Genomic DNA, 12593 nt, shown 5'->3' with positions numbered 1-12593 from the left:
TAAAGTTTAAAACATGGCTGTCTAAACATGGACACTGGGACCCTATATAATTTGATAAGATAAATAGGGCAGAATATTCAGAGCAGAGGCTTTAAGGTCAAGCCTGAAGACAAAGGCTGGTCGTGAAAAGTGACAACTACTTGGACTAAAAGTGAAAAAGTATTACAATTCCCTCTGCCAGAGAGAAGCTGAACTGTGGAAGGCACAGGGGCTTAAATTCCAGAGTTTGGAGAGAAAATTAAAGTTAACCTGAAAATATGATTCTCTGAAGTTATGGCTGTCTGGCAAACTTATAGGTTGTCTTTGAAACTGTCCACAGATAGTTACAGAGTGGTCTTGTGTCCTTAGGAGGTGTTTCTCATAATACATGAGCATTCTAAGTGTTTACATTGATACTATCTTATGGTGATAAGCTGGAACAGGAAGACACTAACTTCTTAACTACTTGATGTAGCTGTACCTTTGGTTAGGTTAAATGGAGGAACAGCTTGAGCTAGAAAAGTTTATATTCTCATGCTTCCCAAGCTCGAGTAAGAAATGGACAATACATGATGGTAAATGGTATCCAGAAAAAGAACTATGGAGTCTGTTTGTTCTTTTTTGTTTTGTTTCTTCTTTCTCATGACTCTTTCCATTGGTTCTAATTCTTCTTTACAACATGACTAATGTCAAAACGTTTAATATGAATGTATATGTAGAACCTAGATCAGATTGCACGCCATCTTGAGGAGGGGAAGGGAAGGAAGGGTGAAAAAATTTTGAACTCAAAATCTTTTTTTTAATTTAATTTAATTTTTTTTAGTTTTTCATTTTTAACACAGTTCATATCACATAAAACAATTCCAACTTTTGGTCAGGTGATACTTCTTTTAAAGCATTTATGATATAGACCACAAACAAATTTTTTTTTGACATTAACTGAGACACAAATAATAACCATGTATGCTAACTTCACAAGCCCTTGACCTAATTGTCTCCACACTACTACTAAGAATTAAAGGACCCTAACTTATTATTGTTGGTCTAAAGTCCTAAGCCTAATAGCTTAATTTTAGACTTAACCTTGGATGTTCCCCTACCAACAATCTATAATTTAATAGATCTGGTATTAAGCTTACAAACCTTTTGACTATAGGAGATTGACACTAAGAGTAGGGACATTGCAGGGAAACAATATCTGCCCAACTTCATGTCAATTCCAGGCAGGGGTAGATTGTCAACTTGCATTCAGTCAGGCTTAAAGTCTGCCAGGTGTCAGTGGGGAAACTGAGTCAGGAGAATCCTACCTCAGCCCAGGCTAAATAGCTGCTCTCCCACCCTTCCCATGAGATCACCTTTTTCAGTTCATATCAGAATCTCATAGGCTTACTGGCATCATGGATTGGAGGCTCAGACTGCCTTTCTTGCTATCCATACCTGGAGTTAGACTCAGAAGAACAGTCACTTAATAGTCTCACAGAATCTTAAAATAGCAAGTTCCAATAACCATGTTTCAGATATGACTATAACTTCACATTGGCTAAGGAACATCTTTTGAGGCAAATCTTAAGTGACTGACATGCCTTTCTGTACATGTTCTAGTTGAACTCCAAATCTTATGGAAGTGAAGGTTGAAAACTAAAAATAAGTTAATTTAAAAAAGAAACAGAGAAAATAACCATTATGAAACAGGAAATAAAATTACATGACAATAAACAACACACATTTTTGTTTCAACAGCTTTAATGTCACAAAACAGATCTGAAAAGTCAAAGGACACTGGGAGAACAGGTAGATTCTTGTCAGGAATGCCCAAGGGAGGAGGCTTCATTTTTCTAGTGTGAGTTGAGAGAATATGACGGAGGGCTATGGAGTGGCTTGCTGCCTTGACAATCTAGACATACCACCATGGATATGTGCCTAGTCCTCTGGGACAGTGTTCCAGCTCTATAAAAACAGGCTAATGAGAAGCTGCATGCAACTCAGTAACATCAATCACATATCAAGGTAAAATTTTCTCTTAAGGAATTCAAGTATCTTTACTAGTTTTCTGGGGAAAGTGAAAAATTTTGTGAGAGGAATCAAGGTTTTATCCTTTCAGCCTAGTTTTTCAAACTGGCAGTAAGCTCCACAGTGAACCTTAATGTACAATTTAAGATTTAGCCATCCATATAGATAGAAAGTCTATCCTTAAGTATTATAGGCCTTTCCTAAAATACATATAGGTATATATACATACCTATACTCACACACACACACACACACACACACACACACACACACACACACACACACACATATATCTTCCCTTCCCCTATGGCTTCTATTCAAAGAGAATATTTTTCTCTTTTGCCTGTTTACCATGGAGAAAATAAGCATAAGAAAAGAAAATTATAACTTTATTGGTAAACCTCCCCCCCCCAAAAAAAAGTATAAACACTATAGAGAACATAAGAATGCCAAAAGCCCTCATGGAAGTCCTCTTCCTGGAACTGTGACTAAGCAGTAGACAAGTTATTTAAATCCCTCAGAGATTTGGTTTTCCCATGTGCAAAATAGGTGGAATGGACAAAATAATTGCTAAAGTCCCTTCCATCTTGGAAACTTCATATACTATAATATTCTCAAGATTTGTTTTGTATTCTATGACACTGACTTTCCTCAAAAATCCCATTACATTGACTGGAGTACCAAATGCTAAATTTTAAGAAATCTTACAAGAAATTATATGAATCTGCTTGCTGCCCCTTAATACTCCTGGAGAGGTTGGAGTCAGTGTATCACTTGAGCTCACAAGTTCTCTGGTTAAAGCTGATCTCCCTAAATCCAGCACCAACAAGATTAGGATCCAAGGCCAGGCAGGGGCAGGAGACAGAAGATCCACCTGGTTGCTTAAGGAGGTGTGAACCAGACCAGGGTGGAAATGGAACAGGAGCAGGTCAAAGCTTTCCTACAGGTCAGCTGTGAGAATGGGCAATGGCAGGTGAAAGAAAGAAAGAGAGAGGGAGGAAGAAAGGTGAAGAAAGAATGTGAAGATCACTTTTCACTTTTGCCAGAGGTCCTCAAAATCTTCAGGAGATTACTAATGATCCAGAAGAAGCTTTCCCATTGATTGTTATTTTCTTAAGAAATTTTTTTTTCTTTCAGAAGGGGTAAGTCCAGATAAGAGTTTGGTTTTCCTCTACATTTTTTGTGGGCTACCCAAAATTCTCTGGCAGGCCTGATGTAAATGTTCACTCCTTTCCCTCCAACTATTTTCTGATTGACTGAATTCACCAAAGTCCAACAATCACAAAGCACAGCAGTTCCTGTGGGGCCAATGTGAAGGAGAGGGAATATTTAGTGTAATGGAACAATACACCAAACATTCTAGCACTCCATCACATGTTACAAATTATGCTCACATCTCTTCACTTCTCTGTGGATGTTGGGTTTTTTTCCTTTTCCCCTATGTGAAGACTACAGAGGTGCATAACTATGGTAATCAGACCCTTTACCTTTGCCAAAGTTGGTTTTCACTGGTCCCAAAATGTTGATATTTTCCCATGTGGATTAGCATTAGAGGCCAAGTCCCACACAACCCTTTTCCCCAGCTATCCACATGAGACATGCCTATGTAAGTCAGAACATATTTGACTGGAATCCACTCTGGAAATTCATCATGCTCACCTCTCATGGACCAAAATATTTTATACCGACTCCATAAGCCCTCAATAATCAATCAGTAAATAAATATTTATTAAGTACCTACTATGTGCCAGGTGCTGAACCAGGAACTGCTCTAAGAACTGGGAATACAAAAAAGAGGCAAAGGAGAGTCCCTGCCCTCTAGGAGCTTCCAATTTACCATGGGAATCAATATGCAAAGAAACATCTACAAAACAAGCCATAAACTGAACAAACAGGAAATAATTAACAGAATAAAGGCCCTGGAATTAAGAGGTATTGGGGAAGGCTTCCAGGATTTTAGTCGGGACTTAGAGGAAGCTGGGGAGGTAAGTAGCCAGAGTGGGAGAGAAAGCTTTCCAGGCTTGGGGGCAATAATATCTACCTCTTTTCTTGCTCAATTTCTCTCCTGCTTTAACTTCACTCAGTAAATAGTCCTTTTACACAGTAATATATCACAAAGAAGCCTCGGGGCCAGATCTCACCCAACTTACCAACAAGAAAATCCAGGCAAAAGAATGTCCTAATATTCCTTTATAGCTACCCTGGAGGAATAATAAGTCTTCTCAGATGTGGCAAACTCTAGTGATTACCTCCCCCAGGATTCTCACTCAATAAAGAGCTACACTCTCTGGAAAGATATCACTGTGAGGTTTCATGTGACTTTAGGTGGGGGGTTTATGTTGCAAAAATTTATTAATTAGTTATTGGGAAACTATAATGGCTGTGTGGTAACATTATGCAGAGTATTCCTGTATTTCTGACTTTTTGTTAATAGAAGTAATCTATTTAAGTGTAGGTAGGATTTAGTAGATGCATTTTTAAAAATTTATGTATTATGTATTTGTGTGTTACATATTAATTCAAGTATTATCTATTTTACTTATGCAGTATATATTTAGGTATTTATATTTTATTTCCAATTTTTAGAAAATATAGGTTGCTATGTAGTATAAAAACTAAAAACTAATTTTCATATGACCTATCACTTAAAGGTATTAGAAGGGAAAGCAAGGGAAAAATAAAGTAAAAAGGTTTTCTCCAAAAAAGGTTTTCTCCAACATCCAAAACTTCTGCAAAAGGGAGTCAATAGCTTAAGGTAAGTTTTAAAAAAAAATTTCAAAGACACTGCAAAGGAAACAGAGAGAGGGAAGCAAGAAGAACAATGAGGTGAAGATGAAAGGGCAACAGAGGTGGAAACAGAAGTGGCATCTTTGGGCACGTACAACATGCCACCTGAATAAGAGAGGAAACCAATGTACAGAGGTCCCAGGTTAGGGCAATAGGGTCAGGTAGAGGGTTTCAATGATCTGGCCTTTGCGTTGGGGTTTTCTCTGTCAATGTGTATGTATGTATGTATATGTGTATGTATTTCTTTGCCTGTCTTATTGATAGTTTCATTGTTCAAAAGGTGGAGAGTGGAGGCAGTTAGGTGGCGCAGTGAATAGAGCACCAGCCCTGGAGTCAGGATGCTGAGTTCAAATTTGAACTCAGATACTTGACACTTACCAGCCGTGTGACCTTGGACAAGTCACCTAACCCCAATTGCCTTGCCTTTCCCTCCCCCCCAAAACAAGAGTGGACAGTGCAATAAGAGGAATTCCTACTCTGGATCTGACTATGCCCAACCAAAAGAAACTTTTTGGTGAACTAGAAATGATAGGAACTTGAGAAAGAGGGGGGGAACAAAGTGCTTTGTCTTAAAATTCATGGTAGAAGAGAAACAAGGAAGCAATGTAACATAGTCTAGATTTTGGGAGCATGTAGGAGAAGTCAATCAAAGAGGGCTGAGAGGTCTCAAGTTTGAAATAAGATACAAAGTAACAGTTCCAATAATGAAAATGGGACATTGTCTAAAGGGATCAATGTGGATGCACAAGGAACTCAATTACCAACTTAAGATTTATAAAAGGCAGATTCAGAATACGGAAGCGAGGGCAATTGATAGAGTATGAATACAAACCTATGACAATCTCCTAGGAATATTTTCAGAAGTGCTAAAGCTAAGCATCAGTGGAAGTCGAAAGTTACAGACAATAGGAGGAGTTAGTTTTTAAAGCTCTATTGGGGTAGAACAGAAAGAATAAAAGAAGGGGTGCAACCACTAGAGAGGGTGGATGGCATAACAGTTATAGATGACTAAGAGAAGGCAGAACCACCCAAATCTTATTTGCTTCTGTTTTTCTCTAAGGAGAAAATCTTTGAAAAGACAGAACAAAAGTGGATAATAGAGACAAGTAGAGAGAGAATATGAATATACTTAACTGCTCGTGTTCAAGTCAGCAGGGTACTGAAAGAACTGGAAGGTATGATTGCTGAATCACTGTCAGTTTGCTTTGAAAAATCAGGAAGGAGGGAAGGACTGCAGGATTGGAGAAAGGTAAGTGTCCCAATTTCCCCCCAAAGGGAAAAGGGTAGAATATGTAAACCCTAGGCCTGTGGGCTTGATTTGATTCCTGGAAAAATTCTGGAATATATTCTTTTGAAAGATGATTAGTGAGATTCTAGAAAAGGAAATAGTGATTCCAGAGTCAGCATTGCTTTAAGGACAAGTCTTGACAGATTGATTTCATTTCCTTCTTTGATGAGGTTTCCCTGACTCACAGGAATGCTTCATGTATAGTTTGCCTAGATATTGGCTACACATTTTGCAAAATCTCTTTATCAGAGCCTTGCAGGTAAGATGAAGCCATGTGGGTAATAAGATACCACAATTAGGAGACTGCTAAGTGGTGTCGTGGTTAGAATGCTGGTCCTGGAGTCAGGAGGACCTGAGCTCAAACCCTGCCTCATACACTTACTTGATATATGATGTTGGGCAAGTTGATTAACCTCTATCTGTCTTAGCTTTCTCATTTGCAAAACAGGGATGACAACAGAAGCCACTATCACAGGGCTGTTGTGTGCATCAAATGAGATAATATATGTAAAGTGCTTTTTGCAAACAAAGTGGACACCTGAATTCAGGAATGACATTGATTAGGTCAAGGGTGTCCAAGATAGTGAAGGTGCTTGAGTCTATGTCATGAAGAACAGTTGAAAGAACTGGGGGTTTTTAACCTGAAGAAGAAAAGACTCCAGGGGAACATAATAGTGAATATGTCATGTGTACTATCACAAAGAGAAGGATTGCTCTTCTGTTTGAACTAGAAAGGCAAAACCAAGAGCAGTGGGTGGAAGTTGTAAAAAAGGACATTAGTAAAAACCAAACCAAACTTCCTCTACCAAAAAAATCTGCTTCAAATTAGAAATGAGCTGCCTCTAAAGGTGGTCACACCCCTTGTCCTTGGAAGTCTTCAAGCAGCCACTAGGTGACCATCTGTCAGGTATGTCATGCTCGAGATTCTTTTCAACAAAATCTCTCCTATATGTTCCTATATGACTCTGCCCCCACTCTGTTCAGGCCCTCGTCACCTCTTGCTTGGATTACTGCAGTAGCTACTGAGAAGTCTGTTTGTCCCAAGTCTCTCCCCAGTCCATTCCATCCTCCATTCAACCACTAAAGTGATTTTCCTAAAGCACAGGTCTGACCATGTCACACACATAAACCCCACCTTCTCAGTAAACTCTAGTGGCTCCTCATTGGCTCCAGGATCAAATACAAAAATACTGTGTTTGGCAATCAAAGTCCTTCATAACCTAGTTCCCTCCTGTCGTCCCAATCTTCTTACACCATACTTCCTGATACATAGTCATTGATCCTAGGGAACTGGCCTCCTGGCTATTTCATGAACAAGACATTCCATTTGTCAGCTCTGGACATATTTTCTAGCAGTCCCTCAGGCCTGGAATGCTTTCCCTTCTCCAACTACTGATCTTTCTGGTTTCCTTTAAGCCTCAGTGAAAATCCCCCCTTCTACAGGAAGCTTTCCCCGACTCCTCTTAATTCCAGTGCCTGCCCTCAATTAATCACCTCCTACCAATCCTTGTATGTAGCTTGCTTCGTATATACTTGTTTGCATGTTTCTTTCCCCACTAGTTTGTAAGGTCTTGAGGGCAGGGACTGTCTTTTGCCTCTTTTTGTATCCCTAGCTCTTAACACAGAGCCTGGCATATAATAAAGGCTCTTAATAAAAAACGGATTTATTTTCACGTATGGGTTGGACTGAATGATATCTGGGTTATTTTTTTCTTTCCAGTTCTCAAATTCTTTGATTTTGTGATTCTACTTCCTCCTCATCTTGGTCTCATATAATTTCTGCTGTCCCATAGTCTTCCTCCTATTTGTGCAGCTCTCACCTGCCTATCCCATTATTTCATCCAGATGGGAATTTCCAATTAGAAACATCCTCTACCAATGCAAATTGACTTCTCTGAATTTGTGCTTTTTAGACATTAAGTTGCCTGGGGGTACTTGCCTAGAGTCTCAAAGTCAATATGTGTTAGAGGAGTTACTCCTTCCAGACTCCAAGGTCAACCATCTCTCTCTTCTACCATAGCCACCATGTTTCGTTGAACTAGAGGTGAATTAGAAAGAACTGCTCCCCCAAACTGCCTATACTACTGATCTCTCCCTTCAGCTTCTTCCCCAACCAATCTAACCTGTTGGGGTGCTTGCCCCCACTCCACCCCTAGCCTGACCTTCCTTGTCGCATTCTGTACCCTGTCTAGTTACATTCTAATTTGTACTGTAGTTACATGTTGCTGTCTTATCTAGCCTGCTAGATAGGATCCGATCTCCCACTGACTAATGCCTAATGAAGAGCTTTACACACAGCAGGCAGTAGATAAACTTTTGCTGTAAATACTTATGTTAATGGCAAGAATCTATTTTGCATCCCTTGACTCCTTGAACAATGCCTTCTTTGCTGAGGGCAGCTGTTTTAAGAAACTATAATGACTCTTGCTGTGAGAAGTGTGAAGTAGTGGATAGAGGGTCTTCCTGGGCTCCACAAGGAGCCTCCTGACATATTGGCCACATGACCTTGGGGAAACCTCTGAAATCTGTCCATGTCCCAGGCAACTTTCTAAAACTAAATTACAGAGGAGTTCAAATTTTCAGAAGTGGCAGATATCTCTATACCTGATGTTCCCAACACTGATGAAATCCCATGTTCAGACTAAGAAATAAAATTACTATTTACCATATCATGTCCAAATTCTTCTGCCTGTTTCTTTTTTGTTTTAGATTTTAAACCTTTAATTTGTTCAATACAAACCCAATATTCTAGGACTTCATATAACACTTCATAGTTTGCAAAGGCCTTTACATATATCTCATTTGTTGCCTACAACAACATTAAGTGAGAGGTGCTATTTTTGTACTGATATACATTTTAAAGATGAAGAAACTATGCCTGGGGAGGTCAAGTGATTTCCCCGGGGGGCATATATACAAATAGTGTCTAAGGCTGGATTTGAACTTAGGTCTTCCTGACTCCAAGTCTAGCACTCTCCACTGTCCTCCTAGCTGCCCAAGTTTTCTGTTTTTTTCTGATCCCAAGGACAGGACTAAAATTCACATGTTTGGACTAAAATCCAAGATTCATGATTAGAAAATACCACAGACATACAGGTCTGGCAAAATCTGGCCAAATCCACAAAAGAATCAGCGAGTGGGGTGTTATTCCCTGCTTGTTGGCCTTTGCTGGAAGTTGGCATTTTTTCTTCACTGATGTGGTAACAACAGCCACTCTCTGCCTCATTGCAAAATGACCTTGACTTGGGTTCTGGGAGAAACTTTTCATATCCATAGGGCTCATATAGCATAGATGTCAAAAAGCAGCATCCCCACTTTGGGGTCTTGGCATTGTTTTCCAGCTTGCCAATGTGCGCATCAATCTTGTATAACACAGCACACTTGAATGAAAGGTGAGCCATATGGTAGTCTAACAATGGAAGGAAGAGACCTTGAGGTGGCTAAGTTGATAGAGCTTAGGGCATGGAGCCAGGAAGACCCAAGTTCCAATCCTGGCCTCAGATACTTGCTAGCTGTGTGACTCTGGGAAAGTCACTTAACCTCTGTTTGCCTTAATCCACAGGAGAAATAAACGGAAAACCACTTCAGGGCCAAGAAAATCCCATGGACAGTGGAATCATTAAGAGTTGAATGTAACTGAACACCACCAGCAATGGAGAGTAGGCAGTGTGGACCTGGCTTGGGTAGGTTAGGATGATTATCTGCACCAGAGAACTGCAAGTATCTACTGAGGTTTTCCATCATTCCTAATGTCTCTAAGTTACTTTACTCTGCTGACAAGATCTTCACATTAAAATCTACATTTTCTGTGTTGAGGAATTTTTCAACCTGAGTTCCTTGAGAACCCAGGAAGTATCTCACACACTGGCCAGATCACATGGCTGAAGGTCAAATAAAGTCAGAAACCAAACAAAGGACACTGCTTGCTGGCAGCAGTAGCATTTGAATGGACCCATGGGACACAGACTGTCTCCACAGGAAAAGCTGACAGGAAATTCTCTTGCTGTGGGTTGGGTGGGGGCTGGCGCAGCTGGGTTCTGTGTACACAACCTAAGGTGGATGGAGATAGTTGCATCAGTTTTTGTTATTAAGTCTACAATAGAATGGGGAGTAATTTGGTCAAGCAAGTACATCCTGATGACCAGGCTATCTTTCCTCCAGAAAGAGCCTCATGGTTCATCTACCCAGGCTTGACTCTGTGGTAGCATTTCTGGGAGTATCATGCCTGACTTCAAGAAACTAGTCTTAACCCTGCCAACTGGCACAGTGCTAGTACTTTGGGGCAGGCATCCTACAGAGACAACTGGAGATAATTTGATGGAGGAATGACTTCTATCAAATGAAATCCACAGGCATTGCCCTTGCACAGTGCTGCCAGTCAGAGATGGGCATGAAGGTGGCAGGGGCTGAGGTGGAGCTAATCTTCCCAAGTAGGTGTTCACTTCCATGGCTATCTCCCGGAAGGGTTTCTCATGTATGTGGGCTTGGTGAAGTACATCTTATCAACAGCAATGATGATTGGTTTCCTGTATTGTAGGTCAAGGAGACATGCTCTCCCAGGTCTTCCCTTTGCTGGAGATGCTTCTTTCACACTCGTCCACTCTTCCTGCCACAATCAGCACTACATAACTGGCCTATAATAGAGCAAAGGAGGCAAGAGGATTCACCACCAAAAAGGGCCAGTCACCTTTTTTTTCCATGTCCTTCAGCAGTTCTAGAATCCATCCAAGCAGCCACTAGGGGCCCTCCTCACCTTGCCCTCTCTCTTAGACCAGGCTGCTTGACTGTTCCCAGGACTTGGTTGGGATGCTAGTTCACAACTCTGTTCCTTCTGATGAGATAAAGGACCAACACTTCTTATCACCTTCTCAGTCTTTAACCTTGGAAGTCTCCTGGTACTGTCACCTGACTTACTTAAGTAACCTAAGGACCTTATTATCCAACTGACTTTGGAACTGTCAGGATCTCCTGGCCTGTCCAGCTGCAGAGCAGCAGGGGGGACTTTCTTTTCTACGTTATCTCCCAAAATCAGAGTGGGAGCTCCTGGAGAACTGGTGACCATTTGTGACCCCAGCACTTAGCACAGAGCTTGACACAGAGTAAGTGCTTTTTTATTCATTCACTCATTCACTAACTCATTGAGTCTTGATGAAGTCCTGGTGGTCTGGGGCATCCCTTGCTGGTGATGAAATACTTACTGATCTCAAACTTCCACAGGGAGAGAGATGTCTGTGGAGGTGTGGTGCTACTGCTGATTCTCCATTTATATTACACTTCAATGCTGTGGTGTCCCTTCAAAGCTCTGTCCTGATAACAAAATTTCTTTTTCCTTCTCTCAACCTGGAGTCTATAAATTTGGGTGTTTTTAAAATGTGCATATACATATATATGTATTTCAACGTAACTGGCTTCTTTTGTAATCCTATATATTTTATTTTGTGCATTTAAATATATTATTCTGGGAAGGCGCCCAGAGTTAAGAACTATTGCTCATTCTGTAAACCTCCTCAGCTTCTATGGGTTCAACTGTCATCTCCATGGAGACTCAGATTTATGTAAAAGCCCTTGTTTCTCCTGAGATAAGTCTCTCAAATCACCAACTGCTTTTTGGACTTTTTGACAGAGATGCCTCATAGTCTTCTCCAAACAGAACTCACGATCTTTCCCCCCAAATCCTCTCCTCTTCCAAACTTGCATTACCCTGCTTTCCAGTCCCAGTAATCATTCTTTCCTCTTCCTTTTCCCTCATCCCTCATAGCTAACCCGTTGCCAGTCTTGCTGTTTCTCCCTTTACAACATCCCTTCTCTTCACTCACACAGCGGCCACCCTGGTTCAGCCTCTGGACTACCGGAACACCCTTCCAACTGGAGTGTCTGGCATCACTCCCCCATGTGAGCGCCCAAGCGCGGGCCCGACCATGTGCCACTGTCCCCACCTCGCCCCTCCCATTCAATGAACTCCAGCGTCCCCAGGCCCCTGCGGGATCGCACCGTGGAACACTCTTTGTCCGTACCAGCTCTCCACAACCGGAACCTTGCGAGCATTTGGCTCCCCTCCGGAAAACCGGCCCACGTTCCGCGGCTCTCGGGGTCGCTCCTCTCCAGTTCCCAGAATCTGGCACGGCTGCCGGCCCCTCTCTGCCTGCCTGGAAGGCTCCACCTCCCCTTCCGGGGGCGTCTTTCCAGATTCCCTTCTCCCGACAACCTTCCCGACTCCGGACTCTCCCGTACGCCGTGCTTTCTCCTCTCAGGTTACTTTCCTTCCTCGCCAGCCCGAGCGTGGAGTCGGGAAGCCCTGGGTTCAAATCCGACCTCCGTCACTTACTAGCTCTGGGCAAGCCCCTTCACCCTGTTTGCCTCAGTTTCCTCGTCTGTCCAAAGAGTCGCAGAAATGGCTCAGCACCGAGGTGTCTCAGCCCGGAAGGCCCCGACGGGGCCGAGAAGAGTCGACGGCTGCCCACGACGGCCTCCCGTGTCCCTAGGTGCACGCAGTGCTTCCCGCTCCTCGAGGGCAGGCCCGGAGCCCGGC

General features: G+C 41.9%; 1 long non-coding RNA gene across 1 annotated transcript; it reads left to right on the top strand.

Moving 5' to 3' along the window:
* Positions 1-322: 322 nt before the first annotated feature.
* On the top strand, positions 323-11465 carry LOC140527447 (uncharacterized). Its single transcript, XR_011974805.1, has 2 exons — positions 323-6025; positions 9627-11465. It is a non-coding gene; the product is annotated as an uncharacterized lncRNA (long non-coding RNA).
* The last annotated feature ends 1128 nt before the right edge of the window (positions 11466-12593 follow it).

Source organism: Notamacropus eugenii, chromosome 2 (assembly GCF_028372415.1).
Source record: "Notamacropus eugenii isolate mMacEug1 chromosome 2, mMacEug1.pri_v2, whole genome shotgun sequence".
Lineage (NCBI taxonomy): Eukaryota > Metazoa > Chordata > Mammalia > Diprotodontia > Macropodidae > Notamacropus > Notamacropus eugenii.
The sequence above is the reverse complement of the archived record's forward strand: the minus strand, read 5'-3'. Positions and strand labels throughout refer to the sequence as shown.